The sequence below is a fragment of the Rhodnius prolixus genome, unplaced genomic scaffold, assembly GCF_049639745.1.
Source record: "Rhodnius prolixus isolate KJV_2025 unplaced genomic scaffold, Rpr scaffold_7, whole genome shotgun sequence".
Taxonomy (NCBI): Eukaryota; Metazoa; Arthropoda; class Insecta; order Hemiptera; family Reduviidae; genus Rhodnius; species Rhodnius prolixus.
Window position 1 is genome coordinate 28260754 of NW_027411582.1, and position 15913 is coordinate 28276666.

Genomic DNA, 15913 nt, shown 5'->3' on the forward strand with positions numbered 1-15913 from the left:
ATCTTAAAAAAAAACTTATTCGAATATCCGGGCACCTTAAAACGGATATTTTCGATTAAAACACGTTATTAGAAAACTTAAATTGATCGCAAGGCATAGTCACACCTAGAACAGAAATGGGAAATAATTAAAAAAAAAAAAACATAAACTAAAAAAAACTATGAAGAAACTAGAAACCAAGTTGGACACTGCGTAGCTCATAAATACGAGGGTCGTTTGAAAAGTCCGTGCAAAGTCAGAGAGATAGCACCATTGGCGCGTATCGAGGTTATGTTTAGTTAGTAACATCTCTTAGAAGAACACACACCAAGTTTCAGCCAGATCGGTCTATTTCTTTGTGTTTGGCATTCGTTTGAATCGAGGAAGTCGAGTGATTTTCAAAAAATGGACGAAAAAGAATTTCGTGTGTTGAATAAACACTACTTTATGAAAGGCAAAACGCCTCAGGAGACTAAAGAGAAGCTTGATAAACATTATGGTGACTCTGCACCTTCGATTAGAACAGTTTATAAGTGGTTTCAAAATTTTCGGAGTGGCCATATGGGCACCAGTGACGCTGAACGTTCTGGACGCCCTGTTGAGGTTACTACTCCAGAAATCATTGATAAAATCCATTATATGGTGATGGATGACAGAAGAGTGAAGGTGCGTGAGATTGCTAGTGCTGTGGACATCTCGAATGAACGGGTACATAATATTTTGCATCAACATTTGGACATGACAAAGCTATCCGCAAGATGGGTGCCGCGATTGCTCACGCTTGACCAAAAACGAAATCGTGTGAAGTGTTGCAAGGACGGTTTGCAGCTGTTCCAGAAGAATCCGCAGGACTTTAAGCGTCGTTTCGTCACTGTGGATGAAACATGGATACATCACTACACTCCTGAATCTAAACAATGGGTTACCAAGGGGGAATCTGCGCCAAAAAAGGCGAAGACCGTTCCTTCGGCCGGAAAGATTATGGCGAGTGTCTTTTGGGATTCGCAAGGAATAATCCTCATCGACTATCTGGAAAAGGGTAAAACTATTACAGGTGCATATTATTCATCGTTATTGGACCGTTTGAAAACCGAGCTGCAAGAAAAACGCCCACGATTGGCCCACAAAAAAGTCCTTTTCCATCACGACAACGTACCAGCTCACACCTCAGCAGTTGTGGTCGCAAAATTAATGGAAATAGGGTTCCAACTCGTTTCACATCCCCCCTATTCTCCAGACTACTCCTCGGACTGCTATTTGTTCCCCAATATGAAGAAATGGCTGGCGGGAAAAAGATTTTATTCAAACGAGGAGGTGATTGCAGAAACGAATGGCTATTTTTCAGACTTGGACAAATCCTATTATTCGGAAGGGATCAACAAACTAGAGCAACGTTGGACGAAGTGTATAAGCCTAAAAGGAGACTATGTTGAAAAATAAAAAAGGTTTACCCCAAAAAATTAAGTAGTTTTTATTTTTGCACGGACTTTTCAAACGACCCTTGTACAATATCGCGTGATGATGTCGCCCATCGGGAATGATAGCTGCCAGTCCGCATTGTGATGCTTTGTGTTTTGCCGGGACACTTTTTGTAAAAATTCCCTCCGAAAAAAACAGGAATTTCGAAACCAGAGCGGATCTCATCACAGCACAGTTAAAGATCTCAATTAAAAATCAGTCCAAGTAAATAAGTTTTATAGATTAAAAAAAAGCTTTAAAAAATTAATATTAATAAATATAATTAATTGCATTAAATTAATAAGGAAATAATTAAAATTCCGTTTATAAAAAGAAATTCAATATTTGAATTTCAAATCACTTAACTTTAATTACTTCATTTTGTTAACAAAAACTAACACAGTTAAATTTTATAGGTAAAATATTAATATTAATCATTCTCGTAAGATATAAAATTGCATAAATATATAATAATTATTTAATAAATAACCTTAACATCTGTCAAATTTAATTTATTTAATTAATATTTCCAATTTATTACTTCTTGACACAAAATAAAATTAAAAAAATAAAATATTATATTGACTCCGAATTTAATTATATTAATAAAAATTGCCCACTTGAACCTTTAAATGATTTTTTTTGTATATTTAATTAAATTATTATTTTATTAAATAAATGACAGTTTCATTAATTTAGATATTTCATCACGATTTTTTGATGAATATCAAAATTTATTTTTTTTTCGATTCTCTAAATTGTAAAAGCTAACGTGGGCTTTAGTTTCCGGTTAGGAAGTTCAACGTGAATTACAACAAGCAATTTTAAGTTTTATTGAGGTAATGAAGTACTCTTCTATTAAATTGAGAATCGTATACATTGAACGTTTTTATTGAATACAAATTAATTTCACAAAAACCCAAATAATTTAGAGAGCTAAATACTCATTAAATTGGATACAAACACACAGACCGAGAAAGAAATTAAGAGAGATATACAACCATTTTCTAAAATCCACTTTTACGATCACATGGGACCTCAAAATTGGTAAGAAGAACTCAAAAAATCAAAAATTTAACATTATTTTCTATATTTCCCCCACTTAATATTGTTAAAGATTAAATATTACGTCACATTGATAAGCATAGAACGGCCACAAAGAAATTGCCGACAATTTATTGAGGATGTTGAAAAGAATCAATGATCCAATAAAGATGTAGTTAATTTAACCAAGCGGATGTAAAAGATTCAGTTTATTTCTCTGTATATTGTACCTACAACATCCAGTTGACGCCCACTCTAGGTAAAATAAAACAAATTATACCAATGATATCACAGAACTTCTATAACATCTAAACCGAAACTACCTTTAATAGTTAAATTAGCAAATAAGATGCAAAAAGTAGATAATAAAAATAGGACCAAGTTACGAACCCCAAATTAAGTACGTGACAGAAAAGTTTAAGTCAAAATTGTAAAAAAAGAAAAGAAAGAATAACAGCAGATGATTTCAATAACAATGATAGAAATAGAAGAGGATAATTAATCCAAGTTGAAGTTTATAATTGTGTAGGTTATAAATATAATGTAATGGCTCCTGTTATACAAGTGTAATCTTTGCGAAAATATGGGCTCTTATAGTACACATCTATCTGTTCAATTGTGCACAATCGCAGCTTTCTATCTGTATTTATAAAGGAGATATGAGGTGATCAAGTTTGGGAGTTTTACATTCCCTTCAAATTTCGAATTGCTGTATCTCCTGTTCTATTAGTGTTATCTTCGCGAAAATATGGGCTACTATAGTACACATCTATCTGTTCAATTGTAAGCGATTGCAGCTTTCTATCTGTATTTATGAAAGAGATATAAGGTGATCAAGTTTGGAAGTTTTACATTCCCTTCAAATTTCAAATCGCTGTATCTCCTGTTTTATTAGTGTTATCTTCGCGAAAATATGGGCTCTTATAGTACACATCTATCTGTTCAATTGTGCACAATCGCAGCTTTCTATCTGTATTTATAAAGGAGATATAAGGTGATCAAGTTTGGGAGTTTTACATTCCCTTCAAATTTCGAATTGCTGTATCTCCTGTTTTATTAGTGTTAACTTCGCGAAAATATGGGCTATTATAGTACACATCTATCTGTTCAATTGTAAGCTATTGCAGCTTTCTATCTGCATTTATAAAGGAGATATAAGGTGATCAAGTTTGGGAGTTTTACATTCCCTTCAAATTTCGAATTGCTTTATCTCCTGTTCTATTAGTGTTATCTTCGCGAAAATATGGGCTATTATAGTACACATCTATCTCTTCAATTGTAAGCTATTGCAGCTTTCTATCTGCATTTATAAAGGAGATATAAGATGATCAAGTTTGGGTGTTTTACATTCCCTTCAAATTTCGAATTGCTGTATCTCCTGTTTTATTAGTGTTATCTTCGCAGAAATATGAGCTATTATAGTACACATCTGTCTCTTCAATTGTAAGCTATTGCAGCTTTCTATCTGTATTTATGAAAGAGATATAAGGTGATCAAGTTTGGGAGTTTTACATTCCCTTCAAATTTCGAATTGCTGTATCTCCTGTTTTATTAGTGTTATCTTCGCAGAAATATGAGCTATTATAGTACACATCTATCTCTTCAATTGTGCTCAATCGCAGCTTTCTAGCTGTATTTATAAAGGAGATATAGGGTGATCAATTTTAAAAGTTTTACGTTCCCTTCAAATTTCGAATTGCTGTACCTCCTGTTCTATTAATGTTATCTTCGCGAAAATATTGGCTCTTATAGTACAAATCTATCTGTTCAATTGTGCTCAATCGCAGCTTTCTAGCTGTATTTATAAAGGAGATATAGGGTGATCAATTTTAAAAGTTTTACGTTCCCTTCAAATTTCGAATTGCTGTATCTCCTGTTCTATTAGTGTTAACTTCGCGAAAATTTGAGCTATTCTAGTACACATCTATCTGTTCAATTGTGCTCAATCGCAGCTTTCTAGCTGTATTTATAAAGGAGATATAGGGTGATCAATTTTAAAAGTTTTACGTTCCCTTCAAATTTCGAATTGCTGTACCTCCTGTTCTATTAATGTTATCTTCGCGAAAATATTGGCTCTTATAGTACAAATCTATCTGTTCAATTGTGCGCAATCGCAGCTTTCTAGCTGTATTTATAAAGAAGATATAAGGTGATCAAGTTTGGGAGTTTTACATTCCCTTCAAATTTCGAATTGCTGTATCTCCTGTTCTATTAGTGTTAACTTCGCGAAAATATGGGCTATTTTAGTACACATCTATCTCTTCAATTGTAAGCTATTGCAGCTTTCTATCTGCATTTATAAAGAAGATATGAGGTGATCAAGTTTGGGTGTTTTACATTCCCTTCAAATTTCGAATTGCTGTATCTCCTGTTTTATTAGTGTTATCTTCGCAGAAATATGGGCTATTATAGTACACATCTATCTCTTCAATTGTAAGCTATTGCAGCTTTCTATCTGTATTTATAAAGGAGATATAAGGTGATCAAGTTTTGGAGTTTCACATTCCCTTCAAATTTCGAATTGTTGTATCTCCTGTTCTATTAGTGTTATCTTCGCGAAAATATGAGCTATTATAGTTCACATCTATCTCTTCAATTGTGCACAATCGCAGGTTTCTATCTGTATTTATAAAGAAGATATAAGGTGATCAAGTTTGGAAGTTTTACATTCCTTTCAAATTTCGAATTGCTGTATCTCCTGTTCTATTAGTGTTAACTTCGCGAAAATTTGAGCTATTCTAGTACACATCTATCTGTTCAATTGTGCTCAATCGCAGCTTTCTAGCTGTATTTATAAAGGAGATATAGGGTGATCAATTTTAAAAGTTTTACGTTCCCTTCAAATTTCGAATTGCTGTACCTCCTGTTCTATTAATGTTATCTTCGCGAAAATATTGGCTCTTATAGTACAAATCTATCTGTTCAATTGTGCGCAATCGCAGCTTTCTAGCTGTATTTATAAAGAAGATATAAGGTGATCAAGTTTGGGAGTTTTACATTCCCTTCAAATTTCGAATTGCTGTATCTCCTGTTCTATTAGTGTTAACTTCGCGAAAATATGGGCTATTTTAGTACACATCTATCTCTTCAATTGTAAGCTATTGCAGCTTTCTATCTGTATTTATAAAGGAGATATAAGGTGATCAAGTTTTGGAGTTTCACATTCCCTTCAAATTTCGAATTGTTGTATCTCCTGTTCTATTAGTGTTATCTTCGCGAAAATATGAGCTATTATAGTTCACATCTATCTCTTCAATTGTGCACAATCGCAGGTTTCTATCTGTATTTATAAAGAAGATATAAGGTGATCAAGTTTGGAAGTTTTACATTCCTTTCAAATTTCGAATTGCTGTATCTCCTGTTCTATTAGTGTTAACTTCGCGAAAATTTGAGCTATTCTAGTACACATCTATCTGTTCAATTGTGCTCAATCGCAGCTTTCTAGCTGTATTTATAAAGGAGATATAGGGTGATCAATTTTAAAAGTTTTACGTTCCCTTCAAATTTGGAATTGCTGTACCTCCTGTTCTATTAATGTTATCTTCGCGAAAATATTGGCTCTTATAGTACAAATCTATCTGTTCAATTATGCGCAATCGCAGCTTTCTAGCTGTATTTATAAAGAAGATATAAGGTGATCAAGTTTGGGAGTTTTACATTCCCTTCAAATTTCGAATTGCTGTATCTCCTGTTCTATTAGTGTTAACTTCGCGAAAATATGGGCTATTTTAGTACACATCTATCTCTTCAATTGTAAGCTATTGCAGCTTTCTATCTGCATTTATAAAGAAGATATGAGGTGATCAAGTTTGGGTGTTTTACATTCCCTTCAAATTTCGAATTGCTGTATCTCCTGTTTTATTAGTGTTATCTTCGCAGAAATATGGGCTATTATAGTACACATCTATCTCTTCAATTGTAAGCTATTGCAGCTTTCTATCTGTATTTATAAAGGAGATATAAGGTGATCAAGTTTTGGAGTTTCACATTCCCTTCAAATTTCGAATTGTTGTATCTCCTGTTCTATTAGTGTTATCTTCGCGAAAATATGAGCTATTATAGTTCACATCTATCTCTTCAATTGTGCACAATCGCAGGTTTCTATCTGTATTTATAAAGAAGATATAAGGTGATCAAGTTTGGAAGTTTTACATTCCTTTCAAATTTCGAATTGCTGTATCTCTTGTTCTATTAGTGTTAACTTCGCGAAAATTTGAGCTATTCTAGTACACATCTATCTGTTCAATTGTGCTCAATCGCAGATTTCTAGCTGTATTTATAAAGGAGATATAGGGTGATCAATTTTAAAAGTTTTACGTTCCCTTCAAATTTCGAATTGCTGTACCTCCTGTTCTATTAATGTTATCTTCGCGAAAATATTGGCTCTTATAGTACAAATCTATCTGTTCAATTGTGCGCAATCGCAGCTTTCTAGCTGTATTTATAAAGAAGATATAAGGTGATCAATTTTGGGAGTTTTACATTCCCTTCAAATTTCGAATTGCTGTATCTCCTGTTCTATTAGTGTTAACTTCGCGAAAATATGGGCTATTTTAGTACACATCTATCTCTTCAATTGTAAGCTATTGCAGCTTTCTATCTGCATTTATAAAGAAGATATGAGGTGATCAAGTTTGGGTGTTTTACATTCCCTTCAAATTTCGAATTGCTGTATCTCCTGTTTTATTAGTGTTATCTTCGCAGAAATATGGGCTATTATAGTACACATCTATCTCTTCAATTGTAAGCTATTGCAGCTTTCTATCTGTATTTATAAAGGAGATATAAGGTGATCAAGTTTTGGAGTTTCACATTCCCTTCAAATTTCGAATTGTTGTATCTCCTGTTCTATTAGTGTTATCTTCGCGAAAATATGAGCTATTATAGTTCACATCTATCTTTTCAATTGTGCACAATCGCAGCTTTCTATCTGTATTTATAAAGAAGATATAAGGTGATCAAGTTTGGAAGTTTTACATTCCTTTCAAATTTCGAATTGCTGTATCTCCTGTTCTATTAGTGTTAACTTCGCGAAAATTTGAGCTATTCTAGTACACATCTATCTGTTCAATTGTGCTCAATCGCAGCTTTCTAGCTGTATTTATAAAGGAGATATAGGGTGATCAATTTTAAAAGTTTTACGTTCCCTTCAAATTTGGAATTGCTGTACCTCCTGTTCTATTAATGTTATCTTCGCGAAAATTTGAGCTATTCTAGTACACATCTATCTCTTCAATTGTAAGCGATTGCAGCTTTCTATCTGTATTTATAAAGGAGATATAAGGTGATCAAGTTTGGGAGTTTTACATTCCCTTCAAATTTCGAATTGCTGTATCTCCTGTTCTATTAGTGTTAACTTCGCGAAAATTTGAGCTATTCTAGTACACATCTATCTCTTCAATTGTAAGCGATTGCAGCTTTCTATCTGTATTTATAAAGGAGATATAAGGTGATCAAGTTTGGGAGTTTTACATTCCCTTCAAATTTCGAATTGTTGTATCTCCTGTTCTATTTGTGTTAACTTCGCGAAAATATTGGCTCTTATAGTACACATCTATCTGTTCAATTGTGCACAATCGCAGCTTTCTATTTGTATTTATAAAGGAGATATGAGGTGATCAAGTTTGGGAGTTTTACATTCCCTTCAAATTTCGAATTGCTGTATCTCCTGTTCTATTAGTGTTATCTTCGCGAAAATTTGAGCTATTCTAGTACACATCTATCTCTTCAATTGTGCGCAATCGCAGCTTTCTAGCTGTATTTATAAAGAAGATATAAGGTGATGAAGTTTGGGAGTTTTACATTCCCTTCAAATTTCGAATTGTTGTATCTCCTGTTCTATTAGTGTTATCTTCGCGAAAATATGAGCTATTATTTTTCACATCTATCTCTTCAATTGTGGCGATTGCTGCTTTCAAGCTTAATTTTTGTCGGAGATATAAGGTGATATAGTTGAAAGGTATGAATATTAAGTAAAACTATAAGAAATATAATTAATTTTGTTTTTAATTTGGAAAAAAATGGAAAATGGAATCATAATAATTAGTAGTGCATGCAATGTCTCACTGCAATGGTGATTAAGACCCTACTGTTTTTTTCCACAGGAACTTCTTTCTTTGGAGAATAAGAAAAGTTACATACGAACAAAAACAAAAAAAGAATCAAATCGACGGACATCAATACGAACCACTACAATTCCCCAACCCTACCTTCTATTTTTTTTTGCTGTAGAGTGGGATATTTACCAACACTTGCAGTAAATATCCAATGATGAAGTGCTCCAAATCCTCACTTGTCACATGACACAATTTAAAAAATATTTATAAAGAAAACAAAACGGACTTGGACTTTTTTTAAACGGAATTTTGAATACTCGAATCTTTTTTTAATACGCACTGGTTAAAGAATAGTAATTTTTTTTGTTAAAAAAAGGAAACACTGCCGTTAAAAACACTTCCGGAATTTTAACACTTTCACATCTGAAAAATAAAATAATAAAAATTAGTAATTAACATTAAAAAAAAAAAAAACAGAAAATTCTTAAGATGTAGGTACAGTGGTACCTCGGTTCTCGACCATAATTCGTTCCGTAAGTGCGATCGAGAACCAAATTGGTCGAGAACCGAAACAATTTATCGCATAAGAAATAATGTAAACTATGCAGTTTATTTCGTTTCTAAGCCCCAGAAATATGCCAGTTTTACTGGCCTAATTTTTATATTTTATGTAAAAACATGTATCTAAACAAGAAATAAGATCTATCTAAGTGTCAATATAAAAATAACTCGGCTCATCTCGGGTGTTCCGAGTTCCAAATGTTTGTTCGGATTTCAGGATAATATTTTCTCGAATTTCTTGGTCGAATACCGATCTGTTCGAAAGTCAAGTCGTTCTAAAGCCGAGGTACCACTGTATTGAATAAAGTAGACCCAATATTAGATAAAAATAAACGGATATCTGTAATAAAGACAAAGTATTCCAATTGTTTTGGCTGGTAAAAAAGACCTTTGGCCACCTGGAGACCAAATCGGCAGGATAATAACGATAGAGATAAAGCGAGCAACAGAATTAAAGCAATTTTAAATAATTTGGTCACAAATTTGGGATGGATAAATCCAGAATACCCAAGGTAGTTTTAGTTTATGAGATTGGAGGAAGAAGGAAAAAATGGATGGTCTAGGTCAGTGTTTGTCTGTTTTGGGGTTTTGTAAGGTGCGCAACAACAAGGGTCCTTTGCACCTAAACTATACTGTAGAATAGACACTTTACTACACAGCCTAACCTACACCTAGTCAATCTGATCGATACAAACCTAACGGTTGGCCTAACTCCTATTTTCTTCTAACCTAACTAACTAATGTTGGGGTGGAGTACTCGATATTCCTCGCACCCCATAGAGATCTAACCTAAATTTTAAAAAAACCTATTTACACAAAATTTATATGTACACTCATATACTCATCTTATTAATTACATTCATCCTAATAAATACAATCATTCTAATAAATACATCATCTTGTCTCGCAGGACGTCTTCCTGCACTTTCTCGGGAGCCACTGCTTTCTAGGACGGGTGGGTCTTTGTCGGGATTGGCACCCTGGCACGCGTATGAATGGGCTGCGTAAATGTAAATAGATTTAGGATTGTAAATGAGTGAGAGGAATATAGAGTACTCCACTCAATGTATATATAGGAATATAACTATTAGGATGAATGTAGGTCAGTGATGGCGAAAATCTAAATCAACCCGCGCAAGCTTTTTCACTGACCCACAATTGCTAGGCAACCATTTGCTTGTTTACGTGGGTTGATTTAGATTTTCTAATTGTTTGTGAATAAATCTGTATTTTTTTCAATCACGCATTGACCACAAAAGCAATTTAAATGCTATCTATAACCTTTAGTTTGGATCATTACAGTTCTAAAACGCAAATTTCGACAAATGCTTTTGTAGTATTTGAAATAAAGCAAAAGTGTTTACAGAATATCAAATAAAATGTATAATTTTACTCATATTTTGTTTGTTAAAAATCGACAACCCAAAGCAAATAACCATATTTAGAGTTTTCTTCAGATAAAACACACTTTTGTAAGGTTTTGTTCAGTTATGTCTGTAAAAAGAGACTTCCATAGCACTTGTTTCGTCCCGTTTTACCCAGTTAAGCCAACTGAATTTGTTTAGTTTTGAAAATATTCAGTTTAAAATTTTTAAACTTAACTCTTGTGCAAATGGGCATTAGTGTCCCAAGAGCTAGTACTAAAAAAACAAAAAAAAATGAATAAAATTTGACCCACGTCTCAAAAAGGTTCCCCATCCCTGGTCTAGGTGATGCACCAGATGCATATCCAACCGGTTACCTTACAAAAATTTCAGCTATACCTGGTTATAGTGAGCAAATCAAAAATCCCAGTCAATCAATTGCACTTAGCTCGATTCAATAATTTTTCTTAAAAACCTTACATTTTTACTGATCGACGGATCCACCCAGAAATCCCCACAAAAGGAAACATTCTTAAAATAAATCTAAGTCATTAGTCAGCGATCTACCGAGCAGTATTTTACATACGGAACCAGGTATTTTAAATAAAAGTTTATTGTTTATTAAAATGAGACACGCCGATGAGAGCTAATAGAGATAAGGATTTAAAATATCCTTTTTTTTTTATCAAGGTAACTTACATTTCTTCTCTCTTAATTCTACTTCATAATAATGTTAATATAATGCATTATGCACGTATAAGATCTTTTACCGTACCAGCTTAAATGGGTATATAATGCCATGTTTAAGGATTATACAGAGAATAATAATATCTGTATAATAGGAGTAAAATAAATAAATAAAAAGCGAAGACAAATAGACAGACAAACTTGTTCTCTCAAAGTGACACCAGCAACATCCTCTTCCTCGTCAAGAAAAGGAAAATACTTTTACATTACCATATTTAGTAATATTAGAATTTTATTAGATAATTCAATTAATAAATTATCTACTGTCATTACTTAAACAATTTAGTAGTTAGAATAATATCTATTGGTAAGTACGATTGTATTCGATTAGTTGTGATTAATATTCTTTTAGTATTTATTTTTTAAAACAATTAAACTAAGCTAATTGTCTTATAATAATAAAATATCTTCAAAGTCGTTTTTTTTAAAATTAATTCCCTAAAGCCATAAAAGTCAGATATCCCCGTATCCTGTAAAAAATTATGAAGAGTTTTAACCCTCTAATGAAAATTTAATATCATCTCTTGGAATATTATAAAATAAATAATGGTGTTGTTTTTTTAATAGAAGTATAGAATTATGAACTTAAAAAACGATTTTAGTATTTATTTATTTATTTTTTTTGGTAATAAAAACTCTTATTATACGGGTAAAGCTGTCGTTAAAGGTATCGTTAAGTAATTGTTGTGCTCGTGTTTAACAAATTATTATTTTGTTTTATCGTGGAAATCTCTTTCCAATTGTCTGTTCCCTCGAAACTTTTGCATTTAATGAAATGACATCAAAATGGCTTTCACAAATTACTAAGAGAAAAAAACAACAAAAATTATGGGTACGATTTGATCATCCCAGCATCCTCTCTATAGGACACCACATCTTAAGAACCACACATTTTCCCAAGTCCTGGAAGTTTTCTTTCATCTTAATGACTTCCAAATCAAAACATCTTCCCAAGATCGGCTAGCTAAACATTCTATGATCATCCATTATTCTTTGGATTCCGAATTCGAGTCTCACCGCTTTGTAAACACCATCGCCATCGCTTGGTAGTTTTTCTGAATAGGTTTTCAGGCAGACGAAGTGTTTGTCATCAAGGCCTTGTATGGTTAAGCTTAAATCTATCCTTCCCAGCACGTACTACTTCATCTTTAAGTCCTATTTATCCTAATTGCTTCTTCCAAGTTACTCAATGTACTTCTTCCTTTCCAGTTAATTAAAACTTAACAGGAGTTACTAAAGGCAGTAAATATTCTCTCTTCTCTGCTCTATAACATTGGAAGGCCCATTTCTCTCCGTACCAACACATTGATTTATTCCAATCCTGACGATGCGCCTCTATCTTTGTATAATTCAGTGGACGGCGACGTTTCTTGCTGGTGGGTCACATCACTTCTATTTTAGATAACATATTATCTCAGAGTACAGACAATAAAAAACATATACAGTTGGGATAATCCAATATACCTTAAATAGATAATTACAAATTTATTATCACCAACTCCTAAATTATAACTTGAAAGAAATAATAAAATGTTAGCAGAAAAGTGCATGTTGAAACATGTACTCGCCGCGTAATAAAGAGAATTTCATCACATTTTGCGGCACATCTCAGTAGAAGCACACTTTAATTCGTTGGCAAGAATACCTGCCGATTGTCGTAATTAAGAATTGTTTACTAGGTCACGATAATTTTCTCAGTGGGTCACCAGATGACCCACGGGTCACAGGTTGCCGACCACTACTAATAATTCGATCCTCTAGTTCCATCTTTCTATCCAGGATTCCAGGATTTTAAAAGTACTTCCGTTAAACTGTCAGAATTAGTATATTTGTGTAGAACTAGTTCCGGGAGATTTATGTTAGCGCGATATTTCGGACAGCATATGTGATCGAATCCTAAACAATGGCCACTTGGTTTCAGTATTTAGCTTCCTATTCTGTCCAGCTTGAGCACTTTCTACTCTGTGCTTAATTTCTAGATCCAGGCACCTGCACTCTGAGCCGTTTGCACCTCGAGACTTGGTCTTCTTTTTTACCTATACCCTTTCAATCCACCTGGATAAATCCCTGGCTTTCAAATCTTACTTGATTAATGGCAATAATTCTATTTGAGTTTGCTTTCTTCACAGAATTTGCAGTTCACCATCGCTTTTAGAAAAACCCTCCGTGTTAGCTAAAGCTCGTGAGGAAACCTGTCGGTAAGCTTAAGCCGTTCCTTAATCTTTCGCTTCAAATCTCATTATCAAATGCTCCTTTCGAAACTCTTTCAGGAGAAACCCTTTCAGGGGAAAGATGATATTCCTTTGCCCAGGTCAAAGAGTTTGCCAAAGCATCCTCCAAATTATTTTTGATCTTACATGGTAGACTTGCAAGCTCCACCTTTAATGGGCGCCCTGGATGTCGTATATGATTACAACTATTAATTCCAATAAATTTTCATCGAAAGCAATTAAATTCACCAACACACTTTGGGGAAAGCCCTAACACTCCAGCCCCCAATCCTTTCATGAAACTTCGACTCATCAACTTTGATGCTAGAGAAAAAGTGAAACTAATAGCCAGCCTATTTCCTTCCAATGCCTTCTATAGTGATTCAGAGAATCATATCTTTGCCACCGCTCTCTTAATCACATGGAGAAGAGACGTAAGTTGGAGAATATCTCAATTTCCGGATGTGGGACAGCTTCTCATTGCTCTCGGAGAAGCAAAGAATAAACTGGGTTAGTTTCTCTCATCTCTACTGGGCGATAAGATACGATTAAATAAATAATCAAAGGAGCAATTTTAAGCGCTTATTATAGATAGATAAATGAAATATTTAATAATATAGTTAATTGAAAAATATTTTTCATCCACATATTTACTAATAATTTATTTTCAATATAATTGTTTATGGTTTACATAATTACACGTAAATTACCTAAATAATGAGGCTGCTCTTATAATTTTGTTTTTCTTCTTTGTTTTTAATGAAAATTCTTTTGAAAAAGAAATGCCGAAGTATAGTTAGGTTGGGGAGGAGAGGGGCATGTTTATTAACATAATCACAGCTGTTGCGGGAACAAAGTGTTGTATTTAGATAATTAGATGTGTCACTGTCCCATCTTTGGCATCCTAATGGCACCCCGCTAATCACACGGTACACTCGTATTGATTTCTACCGAACACACAACACCATGTAAAGTAAAATTTAAAAAAAAACTAAATAAGAACATAATTTTGGGGAAAAAGAAAAAGTAAAAACTGAATTATAATTTTTTAAAAGGAAATTACCAACAAAAGCTCCTTAACAAATTAACACTTTCAAGGTCCCCACCATCTTTAGATATTTGGGAATAATTTTGAATTTTAATGATACCTAATTATAATAATTTTTTATTTATTAGGTACATAATATTAGTTAATTTATGTTAAATATTTTTTTCAAAGATGCTTTACAAAAGTTTGTAAATTTTAAGCAAAAACAACTTACCGTGTTAGTATTTTAAATGGATATTAAGTTTATTGTGCGAAAACTGTATTAATTGAAACCTAATTATTTAATATTCTTTAAATAATAAATGTAAAGAAAATTGTTGGTAAAACCGCACTTTTTACGAAGTGGCACATTAGAGCAGTATTTGTGCACCTTATTTCTAACCGCGGCAATCATTCTGGCTAGTTGAATTGTCAGTTTATTCAAAAACTATAACAAAATGAATATGTATTTACTCGCTTCAAATCTCTTTATCAAATGCTCCTTTCGAAACTCTTTCAGGAGAAACCCATGGCTTTTTCCATAAAACGATCTGGCACCAAATGGGCAAATTTTGTATACATTACTATTATTTTTCAGTGCAGTAAGAATTCCTCACTGTTTTTATTAAAGCTGAGGTTTTGCTTCAACTTCTGAGACTAATGCACATTGAACAAGAAAGACCTATTGAGTCCTTATCCAATGATCTGATGAAGGCTCCTCAAAAAAATCCATCAAAAAGAACCTCAAAAGGAACTGGATGGGACGCTGAATAATGTACATAACTCCACTTCAATATTTAGCAACTCCCCAGGCCCTTCAACAAAGAAGTTGGCTAGCAAAAACGGGAAGCCGTCATGGATTCCCCGTTTTCAAAAACACTCTCTCCTTCAAACGTTCCCCTATCAACGGATAATCCTCAGCTAGTAAACACGAAAAGTGAAACGGTATGGAAGTCAAGCTAAATTCTGCTACATAAAAAACATATTTTTCAGTGCTTAACCTAACAGTTTCCTAAAAAAAACCCAACCAAAGTTAATACTCCAAATAATGTTGAATGATTATAATAATAACAATTCGGGTAGAAATAGAAATATCTAAACGATTGGTCGAAATAGAAATTTGTGTTATTTCTGTGCCTTCAAAGGAGCCTCCTCTGGCTTGCAAGCCAGGTTAGCCTGGAGGTTATCAACTGCTCTCTGTGTCTGAGGAGGCACCTTTGAAGGCACAATGCTTGCTTTACAAGTTGAGTAAAGTGCATTATTTGATAAATTAAGGAATAAGTTTGATCCTTTACATGAAAAATATTGATCACTTAAATATGTGGCAGGAGGTTTCCAATTTTTTTGGTAATTAAACGCAACTCTCACAAAATTACCAAAAAATAATTATACCTTCTTGTTTGTGATAGATGTAAAATTAATTTTTAGCCATTTTGTGTATGCTTGAGAACATCTAAAGCTCTTAAC

General features: G+C 33.3%; 1 protein-coding gene across 1 annotated transcript in view; it reads left to right on the forward strand.

The window, feature by feature from the left end:
- LOC141447299 (uncharacterized) overlaps nucleotides 1-15913 on the forward strand; it is a 224269-nt gene that overhangs the window by 38777 nt on the left and 169579 nt on the right. The window lies entirely within an intron of this gene.